At 44.3% G+C, this 18302-nt stretch overlaps 1 long non-coding RNA gene across 1 annotated transcript in view; it reads left to right on the forward strand.

Annotated features, from left to right (window-relative positions):
* The first annotated feature begins 15108 nt into the window (after nucleotides 1-15108).
* LOC110361583 (uncharacterized) overlaps nucleotides 15109-18302 on the forward strand; it is a 34602-nt gene continuing 31408 nt past the window's right edge. The window contains exons 1-2 of the long non-coding RNA XR_010472708.1: nucleotides 15109-15704; nucleotides 15882-17774. This is a non-coding gene — a long non-coding RNA (uncharacterized LOC110361583). The remainder of the gene's footprint in view (nucleotides 15705-15881; nucleotides 17775-18302) is intronic.

Genomic DNA, 18302 nt, shown 5'->3' on the forward strand with positions numbered 1-18302 from the left:
AAAAGCAAGTATTTACTCGCAATCAGTTTAATGTTTTTTACTACCCCAACATTTGTCTTGCCAACATAATAATTTTCAGAAGTCAGTCTATTCCAGTAAGCTTGATTAATTATGCATTAACTCATCTGTCTGAAGCATCGTTCACTAAATGTGTGGTGGGGAATGCACTTTATCAGGCATGAGCTTTTTATTTGTGTGCATAGACACTATATTACTGGTCAATACGCAGAATTGTTTAAGGTTTGCTTTGTTACAGAAATACATGGTTATTTCATAGTTGTCTCCATGTGCCTTACCCTGATGCTAATCAGTGCTCCTAATGCTGTCTGTGGCAGGAAAATGCAGAGAGCCCTTGCTGTGCACCCTGTGGTGTCAGGACACGTCTCCTTGCCATACATCTCTGTGTGACCTTGGAGGATTGATTTGACATTAAATGTGTCCCTGTCAATATATGAAGATGAAAGTGGTGGCTGAAGGTGGTGAGATTTGCAGGGGAAGCAATCCTCTTTCCTTCTGAGATAAAAGGAAATATTGAGCTCCTGACTTTCACTTACATATCAAGTGTTTTGTACGTGCCATGGCACAGCCGGAATTTCGTTCCATGGTGGTATTGCCTGTCCTGCAGCCTTGTTGGTAAAGGAAATGTTCACCCCAGCTTTCACGGTGCTGGTGTAACTGTGAGAATGGTCAGGCTGCAGCCACTGACCCCAGTGCTGCCTTTCCGTCCCCTCTGCGGAGCCCTCAGACCGATGCAGCAGAGCTTAGAGAGCAAAATATTCTCCCATCATAGGTGGGAGAATGGGGAACTGGGATACAGTCAGGTTCTTTAAGAAGGTTATTCGGCTATTGAAGTGTCTGTATCTACCAGAAAACCCGTCTTCCATTCCCCTGATTCCCCAAAAGATTTTCATAATAGTGTAAGAACCTCTTCTCCTCATTTTATAAAGACCTGTATGCTGATGACAGCCTGAGTTTGGAACTGTGAAATCAGAAGTAAATGTTTCCTGGAAAACTGGCAAAAAGGTGGACTCTAAGGCTTAGTTCTTACTGCCTTCCAGGTATGTTTCCAGGATCTGGACATCCAACATGAGACAAAAACACCCAACATACTGTGGTCATGCCTGAAATATTTGAACAGGCATCTTGTGTGCATGTTGGCCTGAGCTTCAGCTCTTGGATTCCCCTTTGCCAATTCAGCCAGCTTGGAAGTAATGGTGTCATCCTGCTTTGGTGGGCTTACTCCATGCATGGTGGCTGGTGATTTGCTTCTGCTCTTCTCCCTCCTGCCTGAGTTAGTGACTCTTTTATCCCTTATACTGCTACACTAATTCCAGCCAAGAAATGCTGTCTGTCAAGGGAAGGAACAGAGCAGTCTCTGCATGTCCTGTAGAAATAGAGATAACATATCACTTTACCTTAATTATCTCACTCTTAGCTATTTCCAGCCATTAGTTTAAGAATTTAGATTAAATTCTTCATGAAACTCCTTATTATATGTCCTATGTACCAATAGCTGTTTGTGCAGTGTTGCCAGAGTACCCTTGATGTACAGACCTCATTGCTTGCAATGGCTCCAGCAGACTCCAGCTCTGGGGAATCTGAGAGCATAAACTCCAGTTTCCTTTCTTGTTTTTGCTGATAAGTAGTAAATGACCTATTCCAGCTTCTCAGACCTCCTGTTTGATAATGAGTTTGAAGGAGACCAGTGGCAGAGTTCTGCAGGTGGAGAAGCTTCTGTGCACTCAGAAAGTGTATAAAATGAAGAGCTCGTTCATCTAGGTGAGTGCCTTTTGAATTGTCCAGATCTTCCAGCTTTATAAAAGTTCAATCTTCAATGCCCTCTGGCTATCAAACAAGACAGAAGATAATTAACTCAACTAGTATTTCAAAAGTCCCTAAGTCTCCTGGACTGAATCTGCTCTTTTGTGCTGTATGATGTTGGCCTTAAGCATTTTCCAGTCGAGTAGAAAATGTCACTGTCTCACCTGCTGGCTATACTGTTAAACAAGCACTTTCTACCCAGGAACTTACACTGTCTTCCTTTTTCTCATTGGAATGAGCTTCCAGCAAAAGTATTTTGCTCTCCTGTTCCTAAATGTGTCTTCCAAATCCTCTCTGCTGTCACACTTAAGCATGGTGATAATTTCGTGACTTCCCATGGAGAAAGGGAAGGATGTCTGAATGTTGTGCAGCAAAATCTCTAATTTTATCTGACAGGTATGGAACACATTGTGGTTTTCATTTAACCTTGCAAGAGAATGACCTGTGTGAAAAACAGATTCAAGAGAAAGTTTTGCAAGTGGAAAGAACAGAGGTTGCCGTGTTCTGGCTTCATGTTGAGGCCATCTGGTTTCTGTGGCTAATAGGAAACGCTGTTGAGGGTAACAAAAGCACAGAGCTGGGGGTGTGGGACTGCAAAACCTCATGAGGTGTTGGGCAGGTAGCAAGTAACCCAAATAAACTCCATTCACTCTGTGCTCAGCATCAACCCAGCCAGCTGGGGAAGGTGCACTCGTACACTCGCCTCCTTTGGTTGCTCCAACAGTGTGAAAGGCCATAAAACTAATGGAATGTGACCACAAGACGTGGCCACATTGTGGGCTGCTTTTTTTTCCCTGTGTTGTGGAGCTCGTGCAGTGCGGACACCAGAAACAGACCCGTGACTGTTCCCCTCCCTTTTGAGGCTGAAACAGATGTTCTGAGCTGACACCGCAGACTTTGTACAGATCAGCACACTTTGCTGGGTCTCAAGCCACGGCTGAGCTCAGTTGCCATGCTTGTGCCATGACATACTTGTGTTTGCATCCTTTTGCTGTTTAATGCAGTGCTTGCAACTCCTTGGATCAAGTCCAGGAGCCCTGGACGTTGCTTTCTTCCCTCCCCTTGGAGCAAGAAGAGAAATCCCTGTGTCCAGGTAGTAACTGCAATGGGCGTTTGTGGCTGCTCATTCCCCATTGCAGATTTTTCTTGATGCTGAACTGAGAGTAAGAATTTAGTCTCTTGTCCTTGCTGCCTAGAGAAAACTCATAATTGAAAAAAAAAGAAGAAGAAAATGAGAGAGAAAAATATGGCGCTCTTGTGGGTGCTTCTTTGCTTCTTTTATTTAATTTTTATTTTGAAGATTTAGTTGGAAATGGAGGTTCTTTTAATACACTTGGCACTTAACTGGTGCCTGCCAGTTACATCTTTCCAATGCCGGCAGTCATTTTCCAAAACAAAAGCTTTTACCTTTTCCCTTATGGCTCTTCCCTGTTACAGTCAGTAAAAAATGAAATTGCAGAAAAGCTTTCTTGTCTTCCACACTGTGTTTGTTTTACATTTATATATAAGCTTATACAAACACATGCACTCAGAAACCGCCTAACGAAGCTGTTATCTGCATCTCTAGAATTTTAATCTTACAGCTACTGTGTAATTTGTAGCTGAGTATTATTTTATAATCCCCAAATCCCAGTGTATTGACTCTAATGTCATAAACATACCTATATTTTAGGTCATCGAGTGAAAAGCTACCAGCTTGTTACCCAACGACAACATTTTTATTCTGCACTGCTTCCCATCTGTTAATATCTGTTGTGAACTGACTGCTATAATAAACAAACTGTGCATTTTCTTAGGCCTGGCTTTATCTGCACCTCCCAAGGGATTTGAAGGAAGGATTCTGTACTGTAAACACTCATGGGCGATGGAGAGAAGAGGTGCTCCCCGGGCTGGGATCCCAGAGGTGGATAGCAACTGTAAAACTCCTAATGTCTCCAATAATTTCCAGAAAGGTGGCTGTTGCCCAGAGCTGATGTACCACACTAAGAAAATGCTGCTCCAAAAAGCCTTGCCAGCATCTGCTTAATTTTGGCACACTGTTGGATGCAACAACATCTCTGATTTATTCCTGGTGAAAAATACTTGACTCCCAGCAGGATGTGAGGGGACGAGCTGTGTGTGACCCCACTTCTCATGGGACATGGGCACCCAACGCCCAGAACAGCCCTGTGTTTGAGGTGCAGCACTCACCTAGTGCAATTCTTATTGAATAAATGATACTCATTGCACACGGACAGGCAGACAGCATGGCTCCAGACGGCAAATCTCTTCCAGGAGTCAAGCTCCCAGCCTCGTAAACATGGGATCTGTCAAGCCAGAGGACGTAAGACCTCCAGGCCATTATTAGCCAGTATGAAGCTTATAAAAGACTCTATAAACCAACCCATGATAAATAATTTCACAAGTAAAGCTGTGGCAGTGTAGAGCTTGTTTGGAGTTTGAAAGCTGCTGTAATGTGCTGCCAGGAGGATTAAATGCTATCACTGTATTTCAGGCGTTTTACAGTGTGCTGGGGAGTACATGTGTTTTTTGTTTGTTTGTTTGGTGAGGAGTTAGTGTAAGAACTTGGGAGAGCAGAGGAGGTCCCACATGTGCACAGTGTAAGGGGGAGCAGACTTTGGTGGCCCAGGGCTGACTGATGCTGTGGGACAACCTTGCAGAAAGTGACCTGGGCATGTTGTAATATCTACTTTATGTATATCTCTCAGCCAAAGCTTGAAGGCTGAAGATCTTTGGCATTGCATCAGGTGAAGGATTACCCATGGGGTGGTGAGCTGGGGAAACCTGCAGATGAGATTCGGAGTGGTGCTTGGCTGGTGGCTGACTCTACCATCCTTCTTCCTTCCCCAGCATGCAGAGGGTGATGTGATGCAGACCTTCATGCTGGGTTTTAACCTCTGGTTTCTAGCGATCCAGGGAGACTGAATGCAGCTTTATGGGACAGAGCTTAGCCCCATGGCTGGCAGCACACCTCTGACCGCACAGGTTAGCTGCAGAGATGACGGTGTCTTCAGTGGTGAGACCTGAGGTTTTATCACCACAGGCTCCTGGCAGCTGGAACCTGAGTTGGGTCCTAGAAGGAATAAGGGTAAGTTGTACTCCTTCTGTGACCCATCCCTCCTGGCTTTCTTCTTGTGGTGTTTTGCTGTGCTGCCTCCAAGGCAGTAAGTTATTGCCTTCCAGAACAGTCCTCAAAACAGTGTGAATCATTTTAGTATGACACGTGTTTTGTTTCCATGGTTGTTAGAGCTAGGTTCGCTTACATCCATCCTCCCCTGGCACAAAATGTTTCTGTTGTCTTTTCAACTTGTGTATTTATCTGGGCTCCTGCTACTGCTCAAAGATAAGAAGTGTTTTTAAAGGAAAATGTAACCAAGAGGTATGAAGCTCCCAGTTTAGAAACTAACAGGGCTATAAAATCAACATGTCATTCTTCAGAAAATGAGTAGATGTTTGAGTCAGGTGCAGTCCAGCTCATCATCCAAAGCTGTTGTCCTTGGCAATCAGATCACTTTCTCCATTTAAAATGCCAAACTGATTGGTTGGTTTGTTGCAAACACCCAACTCCTTGGGAGAAGACTCAGCTTGAAAAGCAGCAGTGGCAGATTCTGACCTACAGCTGGTGCAGAGGAGGAGGAGGCAATCTGGGAGAAGGCTGTTTCTCTTGATGAATAAAACCATTGCTTATTATACAGCTCTGCTTGGGCCTGTTCCAGATCCATTGAAGTAAATGGAAAATCTTCACTTGACACAAATGGGAGCTGGCCCAGGCTCCAGGGATTAAATAGTGTACAGGGTCTCAGGTGGATCTCTACACAGGAACAAATTCCGATCCTGTTGAGCCAGTTCCTGCTGAGATTATTTTACATTCTTGTAATTTGCTGACCTTGTGGTTTTACGTGTTGCCTTGTACTGTGTTGCTTGTGATCATCTGCCGTGGTCACAATGGACCTCATCCCACCATTAGTGACCCCCAAGTTGGTGCTGAGCTCTTAGGGCACCAGCTGTGACACCCATGGGGATGTGTTGGAGCCCTGCTCCAGAAGTGGAGAGAGTAACCTCATAGTTAAGAGCAGTGCAAGATGCCAACCTCTGGATAAGGCGATGTCTTTCTATGCGTTGCAGAAGATCCTGCTTCGCAACAACTGTGTCGCTGTGAGCAGCTCGCTGTGAAACACTGAGAGCTGGGACCAGGGAGAGACTGGGCTTTTTGCCTTTGCTTTTCTGCCTTTGCTGGGCCTGGCAGCTCTCCTAAGAGGCTCTACATAAACAGTAAATATCAAAAAGAGAGGTCACAGATATAGGAGAATATAGCTGGGAAATGGCTTCTGTCAAATGGAGCTGTCAAAAAAAAGCAGCTCATATTAGAGAAAATGGGCTGAAGAGCTTCTTGCTTTTCCCAATAGAAGTCCTTTCTGCAGGTTCTTCTTCCTGCTTCCCCATGTTTTCTTGACCTCTGGAATATTTTCCTTTTTTTCCTTCTGTTGGGAGGATTCCTTTTGCTTGACCCAGTACAACCAGCAGAGCCAAGATGATTTTTTCATTGTTCATCTTTCACTATAGCAGGGCTGAGGCTGGGGGCCAAACATGCTCCTGAGATCAGGACACCCTTCCCAAAGGCTCTGCCTTGAAGCACATTGTGACTTCAGCACCATATGAGGCATTTCCCCTTAGTCCCAAATATCTCTAGTTTCCAGCCTCCTGGGAGGAGCTCAGAAGAGCACCGGGTTGTCTGTCTGTCCAGGACAATCTGCATGACCTGCTATGCCATGTGCTGAGTAATCAACAGCCCTGCACACATGGTTGGTGCACAGGAGGAAGGTCTTTGGGGAGTTGTAAATACTGGTGACACCAGTTAGGAAACAGCTTTGTGGCAAGCATAGGTGGTTAAGGAGGTTCCCTATAAAGCAAACCTCACAGTGACTATAGAAGAGCATCAGCAGAAGACTAGAAGGAGCTACTTCAAGTCAGAGAAATCTCTGGTGGTTGGTGCTCCATGGAGAATTCCCAGAACATCTGTTGGCATGAGGAAGGGTGAGTGCCCTTCCCTGGACAGCGAGGGGTCATGAGAAGAGAAGAAAAACATCAGGATGTTATATTAAAAGCACATCTGTGCACAGTCTGGAATGGTAAATACATTTTCAGACTCCTCTCATAAAGCTGCAGTGTTTAAAAGTGCTGATAAAGTGCATTCCAATGTCCTTAAAGTATTGCAGTGCGCCACACACACTATGCAGTGTTTATACGAGGGACAGCCAGCTCTGCGAAGAACAGCGAGATGAATGGGCTTATACGTGTGAAGGGGAAAGATTTGTGGATTGTCACCAGAAAACAGGGTCCAGCTGGCTTGTGCTGTCCTGGCCCTGGAAACCCTTGGGCTCTGGATTGCACAGTGGCCAGGACAGGCTGTGAAGCTGCTGGCACAGCAGGGAGGGACAGAGCAGTGCTCAGCATCCTTCACTGCTGCCTCATGTTGTATGGGCCACTGTATGGTCCATAAGGTCAGCCCCTCTTTTTAATAGGGGGTATTCACAAATTTTTGTGACTGGTGCTGCTGCCATGTTTTTCTTGTAGGTTTATTAACCCTCTTTGTGCCACTGAATTTCTATCAGGGTCCCCTTCCTATTCCTCCAGGCTCTCTCTCCTTATGCAGTCATGAGCCTTGGATGGGGCGTTGTTGGTGTCAGAGGAGCTATTTTCTCTCCCCTGGCTCACAGAGAAACAGCCATTCTTCCCACCACATAAGAAAAGTTCCCCATTAATACTGTTCCTCAGAATAGAGAGCCTTTTTAGAGCAGTTTGAAAAAGCAGTTCGAAAACCCCGTTTGCAGCACAAAGCACGAGGTGAAGATGGATACTTGGGAAGGCAGCCGTGGAGTTGGTCCAACACCTTTCTGAGGCTGGGCCATGCTCTGGCTTTAGTGGAAATTGTGATTTATTACTAACCTCAACAATTTGCAGTACGGGGGCTGGGCAATGGCTGCTGAAGAGTTTATCACTTAAGAAAATATTTGAGATTTGAAATGCCTTGGACCGTGCAGTGTTGCAAAGTGTTTCTTACTGCTATTGTGCTATGACTGCCTAGTCAAGGTTCATCACATTAAATTGGTTGAAAATGACTGGAGCTGGAGGGAGAGAAAGCAATAGGAGAGGGGAATGAGCTGAATTCAAGAAGGTGATCGTGTTGGCAGGAGGGAGAGGAGAAAGCGCCAGGCATGAGGGGCAGCAGGAGGGATGGCCAAGGCTGGAGAGGGGAGAGGTTGCAGGAGAAATGGTGTAATGTCTTGGTCCTGCACAAGTGATGGTGTGGGAAGAAGTGAGAGAAGTGGTGAGGGCAGAGACTAGAGGCAAACAGAAGCCAAGAAGGGAGAAGTTTCAGACACAGGAGATGACGTGGACACAGTGGTTTCTTGTGACATAAGCTGCAAAAATGGCAGGCAAAAATGGCAGGCTTATGGTGCTCAGTTTCCCAGGTCTGACGTAAGTGGATAGAACTCCCTGGGGGCTTGTAACTCTTCATGTCTTGCACCTCTGGAACACACTTTCCTGGCTGCTGACATCTGTCATGCCACCTCGCGCTCATGGTGCCACCCCACCACCTGCCCAAATTCACTAACACGTCTGCTCCTGTGAAATGTATGAATCATAACTTCCACGCCATGGCTTTCTGCAAGATGGTGTTTCCAGAAATAGCATCCCACAAGCCAGGAGACGTGATATTGCCCTGATGGTGGTGGAGGCCCAAAGAGAGGGAGTAGAGAGGGAACGCAAAGAAAATAATCCACCCAACAGCACAGTGGGAGGAAAGAAAGCATTGTGCAGGATCCAGCCCTTCATTTGGATTTTTCTGGGCTCATAAGTTGAAACTATAAGAATTTCAGCGCATGATAAGGTTTGGAAATAGATCTTCTATTGGTGAAATAATCATTGAACTACAAAAACATATCCAGTGATGCTTCAGCCTAGAAGGGTTGTACCTGAAATGCTATTATATATTTCAACGTAACTTGCAGTGATTTCTAGTACGATACTTTTCTCCTGGTGTAGATTTCACCTTAGACCTTCCAGTAAGTACAGTATTCTTCTAACCAACTCTAACTCAATCAGATGTTTTATGGATTTATTTGTTATTTTAAATTATGTGAGAAGCAACTTCTGAGGTGTGGAAAAGCCATCACAACTGTGTAGATAGTGCCATATTTGTAATTTACTCTTAGTGTTTTGACTTCTTCCTCATCCACATGCTGTTGTTTATACTCCCTGTCCAGGTCTTCTAACACTTGCAAGCTATTTCCATGTGGAATGAACTTAGTTGAGTCCTAATGTACACTCTTATTTTTGGTTAATCAGTCTCACAGGTACCCATTAGAAGCAGAACTATGTTTACATTAATATTGTCACATATTAAAAAGGTCAGGACCTTAGAGTAAAATCTGAGCTGAGGTGAAATCAAAAGAGTGTACCCATCTAATCAGCTGCAATAAGTGTCTTGCATAAAACTGGTTCCGAAGATACTGTTTAGATGGTGCTGTATTATGCAGACAAAAGATCCTTTTTCACTGCAAGCAAAAAGTGTTATTTCATGAAGTCATTCTAATTTCCATAGGTTAAATACTCATCTAGGTTCTTTCATTTCACTGATTATATCCACTTTTCCAAGCAAGTCTTCACCTGATATGTTGCAGCAACACAGAAAAATATGTAATGTCACTGTGGCCTGTAACTAGGGCTTTACTGTCGAAACTTGCTCTTCTCCTGACATATAAATGCTGGTTTAGTATAGTACCACCAGGGATAGATTTAGTACATCAAATTCACCTGCCAAAACAATGAGGGAAAGAAAAAAAAAAGAGGTAGGAAAAAATGGAAAAGAGGTATGAAAGGGAAGATCATTTTTATTTTAATAGCTGCTATTTAACTCTCCTCACTCCCATCTACTTTTTGTTCTGCTGGCTTAAAAGCTGTATTATGTGAAATTAGCTAATAAAAGTTCCACATTTGCCAGATGTTCAGTTGAGTAAAGATTTTTGGAGGGTCACCCATTCACCCTCCCAAAGTCTCCTTCTTGGAGAAGCAGCCTTTCCCCTGCCATCCAAACCAAGGTCTTGGCTTGGTGCATCGTTTGATCAAATTCTAGCCTCAGTTTCTATAACTCTGATTTGACGGATGCATAGAGGATTGAAAGAACTGACCAGCCAGTGAGGCTGCAGCATTAGAAGTCTCTCTCATTTAATTCCTGCCAGATATTAATTAGTAGACTACCATCACATTAATTTCATAAAATGGACTCATAATAAACTGCAAGACAGTCTCTTTAGTGAAGGTCTGTGGTCAGATTGAAATGCTGGGAATTTCCGCAGCGTTTGCAAGTCTTTAGCAACAATGGGGAGACAGGGAAAGGGGCTGATAAAAACTCTTCTGGCTGTCATTATCAGGGATGTTTTGGCTGGCGGGGAAGCGGGGTGGTCCGAAGAAGCTGAGAGTTTCTTTCCTGCATGAAACATGGAGGTTTGGCTTTTGTGGTTTTGGTGTGAAATTAATCCACTTTTTCACAGCACATAGGTGACTTCAGAAGCCAGAGATGTAGTTTTGCCTTTCATCTAGTGCCTTTCGTGCTGTGCGGTGTCATTTGCAATAAGGCTGACTAAAGTTAGGATTACAATGTTAAATGTTTCCTGTATGATTTCAGAAATTCTGCTGCTTTGGTTTTGACTATTGCAAGAGAAATAATTTTCTATGTGCAGGAAGGGATTCAGATGCATAACGCAGAGGGAACTGGCTCACATAAAGGGGAAAGGGTGGACTAAGCACAGAATCACTTGAGAACCCAAGTCCAGCTTCCTGAAGTGGGTCTATCTCCTGTGAACATCCAAATTGTTGGAGGGGGACCAGAGGAGGCCACCAAGATGGTCGGAGGGATGGAACACCTCTGCTATGAGGACAGGCTGAGAAAGTTGGGATTGGAGAAGAGGAGGCTCTGGGGAGACCATATTGCTGCCATTCAGTGCCTAAAAGGGGTCAATAAAAAAGATGGGGATGGACTTTTTAGCAGGGCCTCTTGTGACAGGACAAGAGGTGAAGCTTTTAGACTAAAGGAGGGAACATTCAAGCCAGACATGAGGAAGAAATTTTTGACACTGAGGGTGGTGAGAGACTGTCCCAGGTTGGCCAGAGACATGGTGGATGCCCCATCCCTGGAGACATCCCAGGCCAGGCTGGATGGGGCTCTGAGCAACCTGATCTGGTGAAGATGTCCCTGCTCATGGCAGGGGTGGCACTGGATAAGCTTGGAAGGTCCCTTCCAACCTAAACTGTTCTATGATTCTACAACACAATTTTTGCATGGCTCTGATCCTTCGGCTTCCAGACTATCTGCCATTGACTTCAGCCAGGCAGGGACAATCAGGTGACTGTGGGGTGCAGGCAGTGCAAGTCATGTAACTACCTTTACACTATAATTTTGTAATGAAGTCTCAAAATGACAACAAAAGCCACCACAGATGTCCCTGAGCTAATCAGAGACCCATACAGCACATGTGGAGCTGCTTTGTTTGGAGTAACCTTGCTTGTTTTCTTGCTTAAGCCAATGATTTTGTGGGAGAGTGAGTGTTGTCTTCATCTGAAGCTCCTTCCCAGTATGCTGTCAGACATAGTTCTGACCATCTGACTTAAAAGGACCTGGAAGACAGAATGAAAATGCCCAGGAGGAAATAAATACTCCCCAGCATTACAAATGCCAAAGCAAAGTGTCAGCTCTACATGTGATAAAACCCACTTCTTTCATGCCATAATCTGTTGCTAATGGAAGTGGGGAAAACGTGCAAATTGTGTCCTCATCAAACATTTAGAAATAAAAATATAACAACTCTGAAGCTGGAGGAGACTTTCCGGATTATTCATCCTGTAGTGTTTGGTTCCTAAAAATGGCAAATGCCCGTGCTTTCTTGAGTACTAGGCAGTGGGCCATACTCCTAACTGGTATCAATCAGTAACAGCTCCATTCATGTGGATGGACCAGATTTAGCCCATCTGGACATTAATTTGTCTTTCTGACAAGATTTGAACACTCATTTTCACATGCTCAGGAGCTGAGGCTGCCAGCAGTTGTTTCTTTCCTTGGCAAACCTCTCCAGTGCTAGCAGAAACACTTTTTTTCCCTTTACGGCACTCACGTGCACAGCAGAAGGGCTTAGCTGCTGGTTGTAATGACCTCATATATTTTGGGAGCTCATCCTTTTATGAGGGTGGTGCCTGGGGTGCCGACAGATGGACTCTGCTCACCTCTCCTTTGAGAGATGTCCCAAGTCTTTCCCTACAGTGTCATTTTGAGCCATGTCTCTTTTATTTGTCTTTTTTCACTCCTCTTCATTACCTGCTGTTCACTCTGGGGTTCCCTGGGGCTTTCTTTTTATAAATTTGATTTGAAAGTAAAAATTGGAAATAGAAATCAGCGGTTCTGCGATTATAACAAGGAAGAAATTGTGTCCCAAAGGCTGGGTGGATGTGGTTTGACTCAAGCTCTTGATAAAAAGTTGGAAATTAAAACCATTCTCCCTGGATATCCCTTTGCAGGAGATGTCTACAAGGAAAAGGCTACCTGGCCCTCTTCCTGGAGGTAAGGCTCATCAGCAAAGCGGCACATGTGCTGATGGTCTGGAAAAATAGCAGGCATTGCTAGCAAGGTCACAGTGTACTCTTTTATTGAGAAAATTTAAACAAATATAGTTCTGTTCAACAGCCATATGGAAGGGAGCAACGTTTCCTTTGTAATGAGATTGAGGCTGATATTAAAGATAACCTTAAATGTGGCCTGAAAGCAAATCAAATCACTTGTCCCAGTTGTAAGGCAGCAAAGTGAACATTAGGGCAAAACCAGGTGGGAGAGTGATAATGGGGCTGTGGGTGCTGAAATTACCACATTCATGAGAGGAGCCAATTTCAGACTTGAGTGCACTCAGGCTGGCGGTGAGGGGATAGAAACAAGGTAGAAAATTCCAGATCAGAGCACAGAAAATGCCACATTGAACATCCAGTAGTAATGGCGGCTCTTGGGTGTATCAATCTGGGGAAGTGGCTGATGGCTGAAGGTAACAGGCAAGACAGGTCTGTATATAAGAAAGGGAGAGCCCATCAGTCTGACCCCAACTATGTGGACATAAATGAATGTTCAGGGAGAAAAATAAAGCGTGGTGATAAATAGGAAATCGGAGAGAAAGCAGCTTAGGTCTAGCAAAGGCGGGTTGTGTTGTATGAATCTGATATCTTTGATAAAATAATGTGTTTTTCTAGACATAGATTAGATCTATGTCATTTCCTAGCTGGATTCAGTGAAGTAATTGATAGACTGCCTTGTGAAAAAAGACTAGGTGAGCTGACAGGGTGAGAATAATACAGTTGGAGGTGAAGGGGTATAAAAAAATGTTTAAAAGAGAGAAATAGTGAATTTTGCTAAAAGGAGAATTTTGGAGTGTGGGAAGTAATTGCTGGGGAAGTCACTCAAGAGTTGGCCTTGAAATGAGCTCTAATTAGTTGCCAGTGAGCTTGTGACACCGTGGGCAGCATGAGGTGGGGAGATGTCCCTGACACAGAGTCCTGTGGGTGCAAAGTCACGGGACTTCCCATTGTAAAGGGACCGGCTCACTAGTTTGGATAGGCAAGGGGAAAAGAGATTAGTACAGTCCTGAAATATCAGGAATTCTGGTGTGAAAAACAGGTGGCTGGAGCTCTAGGATTCATAAGGGCAAAGAATGATGAAAAGAGCTGGGTTTGATTGGCTTGGAGAAGAGTTCAGACTGAGTGTGTGATAGGAAAGAAAAAACAGGGGCAGGAAAGGAATGACAGTGTTAATGAAGGACAATTGTGTCTACCTGGTCCGTAGTAACTTGTCCCTTGCTCAGTGAAGCAAACCAGCTGGGGAACCCGTGGTCCAGAGAAGACTGAAGTGTCCAGATAGTCTTCAAGTACCAAAAGTTGCTGCAGAAAGGAATTAATCAAAGTAGGCCTAACTTGCAACGCTGGAGATTTAGACTAAATGTTAGTCTCAACTTTCAATGTAAAGATCGTGAAATGGTGTGGTAGAACAGCAGAGAGGCTGTGGAATGTCCATCACTTGGGGTTCTTGAGACCTGTTTACACCACGTCAGAGAAGGCCTTACAGTAGTTTGGTGTTGCCAAAAAGGGTTTGGGGAGACATGTACTCACTCCACAAGTGTGTCTAGGCTTGAACACCAGCAAAGCAGGGTGAATATTAAAACTGTTGGACATAAGGAACAGGCAGACACAAATAGACCACCAGTATTTAAGGGGTTTTGCCCTTTAGAGAACTGAAACTGTTTTCTGGTGGAAGAGAATACCTGGGCTGGTTTTAAGTGGACCTTTTTAATGGATTTATATCCTGTGACTTGCTACAGCAACAGACAAGGAATGTGGTGTCTTGACTGGAGCTGGTGCACCTTGCTTGAGCCATTGCCTTCAGCAGTCATATTGTCAGGGCTGGATGTAGATTCTAAGACTATCTGAATAGTCTTGACTTTCATGCCACCTCTCAGAAGGCTTGGGCCATAAGAAGTCACTCCTGTCCTTTGGTAACAGTCCCCTGAGGGCTTTCCCCATAATGGAAGGCAATTAATTCAGTTGCCAGCCACAGTTCTGTTGTAGAGACTTCTTCACATCAAAGGTGTTTCTTCCAGTAGTTCTTCCTTTCCTGAGATGATTGGAATAAATTAAGAATTTTTAAACAGTATTTAGAATAATTTTTGTGGAGTTTTATTTGTTGTTTCAGGTATATTTTTTTTAATAGAAGTTCTTGATGTAGCAGAAAAGTAATATATGATCTTGGGCACACTAGGGAAAATCACTGCTGTGGTTCTCACTGCCTTTCAGGAAATCTGGATGGATGATTCCTGCCATTGCAGAGAATGCTTCCAGGCTATGAGTGCATATTTTCCTCTCAGATATTACAGGATTATTTTACACTTACATGACACTTTTATCCTGAAGGATGCTGGAGCATTTCACCAACTACATGCAGTGCTGCTGAAGAGACAGAAGGTGTTCTTGAGAGATCATCTTGTTTATGTGCCGGTCCCACAGATCCCCACTGAGATCCCTCCAGTGTGGTGTGCTCTCCAGATGGAGTGTCACCTAATAAGGGCTGAGCCCTGATGCAGCAAGCGCTGTGATATAATAAAAGGAAAGCTTTAAAATATTGCAGGTGATCACTATTGATCATTATCATTGAAGATTTTCAAAATTATGATGATCATTATAATTATCAAGGAAGATTTATGGTGATGATGTTCCCTCCAGACCATGAGAGGTGTCTCAGCTTAAGGCTTATGGGCTGCAAGTTCCTTGAAGCATCCTTCTTGTTTCCTTGAAGTATCCTTCTTTCTCAATGCTCATAGTTAAATTCACACCTAAGCCTGTTCTGTAATTTATGGCAATAGCCTCTTCTCTCCCCCTTGGATATTCCTGTGCTCAGTTATATCTTTGCCACCAAAGACACAACTTCCTTAATCTTTCTTCCTCTTTCATTAAATTCGCAGCTTTGGTAGATATTGTGGAATCTGGCCCTGTTTTCCACCCTGCAGACTTGCAAGGCAGCAACATCATTTAAGCACCATATGGTTCTCGACAAAGTCAGGTTTCACATCCAACCTAAACAATTTAATATTATCAAAAGCCCAAGCTCAGTGCAGCAATAACAACCCCTGCTTCCTCTCCCTGCATTGTATAACAAGAGGAAGAAAGCTCTCAAACCAAGCACTCTGCTATGATCTTGAACAGGGATGGCAGGGCTGGGGAAAAGCCTTTGTAGCACCCTCATTATGTTCACAGGACAACGAGCATCCACCTGGACCACAAAGGAAGTACAAACCCAGGTCTGTTTTCAATTACGATGCCTTAAAAATGCAGACCAGGTTTAGTTCCCATTGTTGCCATATATAATTAATTTATTTGATTTTTGAGTTTTAAAGAGGGAATGCTGCATGCCTCCAAGCTGCAGAACACTCTATTGTCTCTATTGTTTAATGTATATTTGGCTTTTTCTCTTTTAGGGGCTCGGATTCCAGTCCCCACTGAATTTGATGCACGCAAATATTTTCTGGCAGAGTTAATGAATTCAGCATGAGGACATGCTGGGTGGGGACAGGGAAGCTGGACTGAGTATTCATTCCTCAAGCCACACTGGTGATACAGTGATTAGAAAAGACCGAGGCTTCAACTTCCTTGCTTAATAGACTAAGAGGTCTCTGTAGATGATGAGTAATGCTGCATGGAGCCAAAATGGAACAGGAACCCTGAGACGGCTTTTGCTGCAGTACCTTGTAGCAATCAGAAATTATTATCCTTGTTGTGCTATGATGCTATCAGTTGGCTGTGGACTTTGCATTGAGTCACAGCACTCAGCATCCCAACAGGTCACAGACACTTGCATTGCATCTGAGGAACTGCAATTACGTGGCTGTGCTTGCATCCAGTGGGATCTCCATCGAGATCGGTACCATGAGGGCTCTTGCTATTCCCTCAGCCAAGAACAGGGCTTGCCTGGCCATGGGGATGCTCAGCCCAGGAGCTGAGTGTCCAGGTCATGTGCCGGCATCTCGGTACAAAATACATCCTGGTGAAGGGATGGGAGGGAGACATGTAGACCCGTCAGGTGCCATGTGTAGGTCTGTTCCATTTGCTTGTTGGGAGCATAGCTTTCTCCTCTTCATAGGAGAATAAGAAGAAAGAATAAATGCTGGTTTGATGTAAAAAAAAATATCCAGTTACAGATTAATTAGCATTTTAAAGAGCTGTGGGTGCTTTTTAGAAGAGAGAGAAATGTAGCTACCAGACCAGATTCAGACAGAAGTGATGATCTACAAGTGTTTTCTCAGTAACTGGAGGGCAAACATGTTGTTAGAGATGTTAGCAGTGGGGTGTCTGCTATCTGGGACTAAATAAATTATGTCTGCAAGCTGATGCTCCTTGTGAAGAGACAAAAGCACCCAGATGTAGCATTTCCTACCAAGATGCAACGTAGGATTTGCCGGGGAGAGGTTGTGTTCAGGTGAGATACAGCTCCTTAGCAAGAAAAGGATTACCCGTGCAGATTACAATCAGTTAACAAAACAGTCCTTTCTTACAAGGGCCTAACCCTGATATAGCAGGACAGGCACCGAGAAATAAGATGCAGGGGATGTTTTCTGTATTCTCTTTGTTGGAGTATGTGGATTGAATATGGGTTTTGTGATCTCAGCATCTCCATGTTGATATTGGGAAGGGCTCCCTGAGGAAATGGTGGAGAGCTTTTGGAGAAGACGTGAAGTCAAAACAGATTGCTACAGCCTGCAAAAAACGTAGCTCATTCATAACAAAATGCAAAATTCGGCCTCTGGGATGCAGGAGAAAATCAATAAAAAGTTCTTAATTCTGCTTGCTCAGCATCAATGTTTGTTTACTTTCTGCTGTGGAAAAAGGACTAACGAATGTTACTTTAAATGCAGCTAATTAGGTGTGGTCTTTCGAAAAATTCATATTGTGCCTTGATGAAATCTTCATACTGCCAACAATAAATCTGGTTGGACTATATCAGGAATATGTTGCTATCACATGGTTTACCAGCAATGTTTTTGTTAGTTGTAGCCTTTTGGCTGGAAAGCAGAAGGGACCTTTTACCCTGAAAACAACCACGGTCCTGTAACCCCAGCTGAACAGATCTGCTACTGATGTGCAACAGCACTGCTGAAGCCTTAGGAAATGCAGTATCGGATGATGAAAAGGAGCTGGTTGCCACACCAGATCCTGCCTTCCCCTCTGCCTTTGGCAGCTACAAAGAGGCAGGCACAGGGAATAACGTTTTTGCACTGGGCTGTGTTTGTGTTTGTGGTGAAAACGGAAACCGGTGAAGTTCAGTTGAGCTGGAGGATAGTCCTGCTAAATGCTTGGATTCAGAATCAGCAGAGGTGAGTGCACAGCAGACCAGATACCACAACTTCTCTTCCGGGTTGGGCAAAAAAAGCCCATTAAAGTGAATGGGAATAGCAATGAAGGGCTGAAACCTAAAAAAAAGTGCTCTATCCAATGTGGTTCCTGACCATGGCAGCTGTCAGAGGGGCTGAGGAGATGATGCCAGGAGGAGAGAGGTTTTGTGTCTGTGTGGAGCATGTGTGGAGCACAAGGGTAGTTGTGAGAGAGAGGGATGGGGCCAGAGGATCATAGAACAGTTTGGCTTGAAGGGACTTTCAGAGCTCATCCAGTGCCACCCCTGCCATGAGCAGGGACATCTTCACCAGCTCAGATTGCTCAGAGCCCCGTCCAGCCTGGCCTGGGATGTGTCCAGGGATGGTTCATCCACCACCTCTCTGGCCAACCTGGGCCAGAGTTTTACCAACCTCAGTGTAAAAAATTTCTTCCTCATGTCCAGCCTGAATCTCCGCTCCTTTAGCTTAACACCATTGTGCCTTGTCCTATCAAGAAAGAGGGAAATGTGA

The sequence above is a fragment of the Columba livia genome, chromosome 5, assembly GCF_036013475.1.
Source record: "Columba livia isolate bColLiv1 breed racing homer chromosome 5, bColLiv1.pat.W.v2, whole genome shotgun sequence".
Lineage (NCBI taxonomy): Eukaryota > Metazoa > Chordata > Aves > Columbiformes > Columbidae > Columba > Columba livia.